Genomic DNA, 5,000 nt, shown 5'->3' with positions numbered 1-5,000 from the left:
CTGCCTGCGCTGTACCTCTGGTCCGGTGCCGTGTGTCAAAGGAACGTGCCCGTGGAAAATTTCTGACAAAACGCAACGGAAAAAGAGAAGAAGGTTGGAGGAATCGATCGCCAGAGGAAGCGCCATGCAATGGACGAAACAAATTGATATTACAATCGAACGCCAGCGCGCTCGCTCCGTACCTCGTTGAATTATTTATGACATCTGATAGCACGATAATGGTATCTTTATCGCCCCCCCCCTCCCTCTGCTTCCCCTTCGACTCTCTCCTCTTGTTGTGTGTATTAGTGACTGCTGCTGTGGATCCACTTCAACGCAACGCAAGTAACGTGCCCCTTTTTTCCTCCTCCAGTCCGACCATTGGCGCGCTAACGAGACATTTGCTTCGGTGACTCGAGCAATATAATAGCCCCGGGAAATAACGAGAACACATCAGAGGGAACTCGTCTCTCCACCTTCCAAACGAAATGATCATCGATTCCTGCAATCCGCCCCGCGGCTAGAGAGCAGCAATCGAGAGCACCCTCAACTAGTCCCAAAAGTATCGCCATCGTCAAGAAGTCCCTCTACCGAAAAAATTGGTCTCCCACCGCCCACTTAGATCCTTAGAGCAGCTTGCACTCTTTTGCACAAAAACAAAGCACGGCGAACGAACGAACGAACGGACGTCACGTCGCAACACGAGGCTTCCACTCAAGGAGAGAGGCGACCGTTCCTTTAGTAGGAAGGTACTTGGAAAGTGAGACATTTTGTTGCATGACACCATCATTAGCTGTGGCACGTGCTACGTGATGGGTTTCCGAGGGCGGCCAACCGATGGTGCAACTGATGCGCTATACCGCTCCTCGAGCGCCTCGCGTACGTAGCACTCTTTGACAAATGGACTCAAACAGCACAGCTTGCGCCGAACAACCGAAACCGCGCGAGGACCAAACCGGTACCGAAGATTGTTAGTGTTGTTTCGATTATTCTTTGGTGTCGTCCTTTGCCTTGGCCGCTGGTTTCGTCGTCGTCGTCGTGGCAGTGGAATCGATTCCGGCGGATTATGCTTTGGCCCCCAAAATTTACTTCGACTTTAAGCGAAAACGGCGGTTGGCGAAGACCTCTTCGTGGTGGTGGCATCATGTTTTCTCCGAAAATCTGCTTGTTCACGGTTGTTAGCCGCCGTGTGTGCGCCGCGTGTCTGCCGCTTTCCACGGGGACCGCTGCTGGAATGCCACGCTATCAGCAAATACAAATCCAAGAATTTGTGTCTCTTGCATAAACGAAATTTGTTTTGCCGGCATGATAGGTCCACGAAATAGTTAGACTACGGAGAAATGGCTTTATGAGATTATATGTTAGCTGCTGTTTCAGTATAGTGAAAAGATTGACCAGACGAAGAAGCCTGAACATGCCTAGAAATATTTTAGTAGCTACTAGCTTCTGAAATTTATACATTTTTCCTATTATTGAACCAAGTACGAACCGTGAACGTTGACTGTAAATCAGACAAAATAAGATGTGATGCTCAAATGACTAAAAACGACTTTTCTACTGAACGGCAGCTTCGTATAATCGTATAATACTGTTAAGCTTTTCATTGCAGCTTCGCCAATTGTCTATTCCTTTACTAGGTCACTAACATCTATCATCATCCCCACAACGTATGCCAATCAAACTCTTAACCGAAAGAAATTGGCGGCGTCACTGTTTGTCATGCAAAAGAACTAATATATTCCGTGGGAGGAACAATCCATTTCAATTTTACTACCCAACGCCCAAACCGTGATTGCACGTGCCTCTCTCTCTCTCTCTCTCTCTCTCTCTCTCTCATTTTATCTCCCTTCTCATCTCCAACATGTCTGTTTGCGAATGCAAATGACTAATTTCATTCCACTCGCTCAGAATTAAGCGATGCCGCGCTGCCGCTCGTGAATAGTTCATATTAAGCGCATACCACAGGCGAATTAGTTGGAGACGTCGGTTCGATGCACCACACTACGCGAGCTACGCGAAACTGAATTAATGTGGAAAGCAGCCCAGCACCACAAGGTGCAAGGTGCGCTGGTGCAAGGACCAAAGGCTGTTTCATTCCAATCCATCAGCACAAGATGCACATTTTATCTGCAATTCAAATGCAATTCCTTCTGAGCGTAGGGTGGGGGCAAAACAAAAGACAAAAGATGCAACCAAGAAGGGCGAAGCGAGCGTAAAAAGCGGCCACGGGCACACATACAGCACACAGAAACCTTCCACCTTCGTCATGCGCAAAGAAAACACGAGCGAGTGAAGATGACGAACACACCAAAAGCACCGGTGGTGCGCCACGAGGCAACTGACTGACTGACTGACGTCAGCGGAAGACCTTTAAACCCTGTTACCCCACCCACCACCACGCAGCCCACGGTCCACAACCGGAAACAAACCCGGGGAGCTTCCCTTTCCGCAGGCAAAGACAGTTCAGTTCAGTTCAGTTTTTGGTTGGGGAGTACACTTTTGCACTCCGCCTTTTTGGGTCCGATATATCTGTCAGGGTGGCCACTTCATCCCGTCAGCGATGGGGCGGTGTGGCCGGTCGGTGTTCGTAGCCGGCGTCCTTAATTTGTTTCCTAACTTTATTGTCGGTCACCGCAATCATTCCGGCTCCACTCTCTCTCTCTCTCTTTGGTTCTCGCACTCGATGCCTCTTTCATGATAATTTATGTCCGTCCGTCCGATAAATAACGGAAACTCTGGCCGAGGTCCGAGGTCTACGGTCCAGGGTGTGGCATCTTGTAGTGCTAAAAAGGGGGGGGGAGTGGGAGCAGGGGGATGGCTCGAGGGGTTGGCCAAAAACTTGGAAGGCAAAAAGTTTTCCTCGCTCGCATACGAGAGATAAGACGCAGCACTCGAAGCGAACACCGGAAAGGACTTCTCCTTCTTCTCGCTTTCGACAAGTTCGTTATGTTTCTTATTCCTCTTCTTTTCCTTGGTCGCCCCACTCCTGCCCCTCGCTGGGGGCGTTGCAGCAGCTTATTGCGTCTTCCTTTCGGCGCGGACCGGTCTCGGTCTCACTGACAGTTAGTGTCGTCCTTTTGGATTCATGATGGCCTCTCTGCCTCCTCCCCTCTCCCAAGCTGGCCTCTTTTCTTCGGGCGGACAGGCAAGCATTATGCTTTATGCTGATCGATTAGCATGCGTTATGCCTCATCAAAAGCGTAATGAACTGGACACAGCTGTCGTTTATTACCTGAGCCCGTCCATTTAGCGCGCCACGGAGGAGGAGAAGAAGAAGGAAGAGAGGAATTCAGGACGGACTGCTGATCCGCGGGATGACCCAAAAAAAGAGGGGACACCACTAGCACCAGCTGACTGATTTATCTTCGTTCGCTTCGTGCTCGCTTAATCATCAGCAGGTTTGTGCAGCGACGTTGAGTTGAGTGTCCTTCTCCTTTTTGTGTGCGTCCTTCGGGCACGGACAGTCACGGAATTTGTCACGCACGCAGTTATCAATGCGAATTAATCTGGACCGCCTTGGTGCGTGCGAACCGTCGGTAATCACTTTTTGCGGAAAGGATGCTGCGGAACCGAAGCCGCAATCCGTTGAAAGGATTGTGTCTTTGCCGGTAAGGTGTTCATCAGTTCATCAGCCTCTGATTGTAAGATTGTAGAGCATAGGCTGTGCTTTAAAATAATCATTACTCATCACCATCGTTCTATGAAAAGGGTTTTGATGATGGAAGGATTTCTGCAAATTCATGGAACTAAACAATTGAATTATTAATCGTCACGATCTGACGGTTGTAATGCCACCAATGGTATCATTTGGAATATTAAATTATTAAAAGGAAATAGAATTCTTTCCTATGATAATAATCCCATGATTAATTAATACAAGCCACTCAATCAAAAGTAGACCTTAAAAGCTCTTATTGAATGTATCCTCTTGCTTCTCTTATCCGTTTTGAACATTTATACAGACTATTTTCTGCACGTTATACTGGCATTCGGCAAGAAAATCAGCAAAGCATTTGTATTTCTTTTAGCACAGTACTTCATAAAATATTTACACTAAATAAATCATAAAAAAATGATTTGCTTAAAACATGTTAGTAAGTTGATTGTTGCTGTTTAAAACGAAGAATTTCATTACAAGAAGTAGTAGTTCCCTCAAACCACTCCAAAGCAATCATGAAACTTATCATCACAAACGTGATTTAATATTTAAATAAATAATTTAGCTGTTTCTAACTTTATACAAAAGTCGTTAACGGGTAAAAGAACATGGATACAAATGCTCCAGGCTGAGTAGCGTCGAGTACCTGTCGAATGTCGACGATTCATCCCATAAATTTTGCCCACCTCATGCTCCGCATGCATAAGAATGACGATGATTCGTCGTTTATATCCACCGGCCGATTCCAACGATTTCGTCACGATTCAACCCCCGGGAATGAAACTGCCACCCTCCACCCACGGCCACAAATACGCCCGAAGAATTAAATCATCGTTTGATACTGGAACAGAACACAGCAAACGGTAACTTGCGTTCGTCCAACTTTTGCCCGATCCCTGATCCACATAAAACGGCATTTTCCACGGGCCGGAGCGTTGGGATAGAAATGAGTTGGCAGCTTTTTTTCCCCCCGGTTTCCGTTTCTGCCGTGATTTGTTTTCCCATTTTTTTTTTATTTACCCTTCTAAACTCATCATAACCACCAACCAACCAACCAACGAAATGGAAAACCACCAACGGCGACGCTGTGCTGTGTACGCGGTTCTCAATCTCGTGGCCATTGCCGTTTTGCTAAAGCGTTTTGAAAGAAAATGTTTACATGACCTCTGGCGCAACCAACGCATTCCAGACCGCGCCAAACGCTAGCAGTGGTGGTGGTGGTAGGTTTGATTGATTTTCTTCTTCTTTTCATTTCTTTTTCTCTTTTCCGTCTTTCCGGACGGTGGTAGTTCGAGGAGCCACCACATCCTTGAAGAAACGCCCGAAAACAAAATTCTGCGTCACGCGCCACTGTTTAGCAAAA

General features: G+C 47.1%; 1 protein-coding gene across 2 annotated transcripts in view; it reads right to left on the bottom strand.

Moving 5' to 3' along the window:
- Nucleotides 1–5,000, bottom strand: part of LOC126572519 (metallo-beta-lactamase domain-containing protein 1) — a 57,908-nt gene that overhangs the window by 22,989 nt on the left and 29,919 nt on the right. The window lies entirely within an intron of this gene.

This window comes from Anopheles aquasalis, chromosome 2 (assembly GCF_943734665.1).
Source record: "Anopheles aquasalis chromosome 2, idAnoAquaMG_Q_19, whole genome shotgun sequence".
NCBI classification, from domain to species: domain Eukaryota; kingdom Metazoa; phylum Arthropoda; class Insecta; order Diptera; family Culicidae; genus Anopheles; species Anopheles aquasalis.
This window is presented reverse-complemented; position numbering and strand designations above follow the sequence as displayed.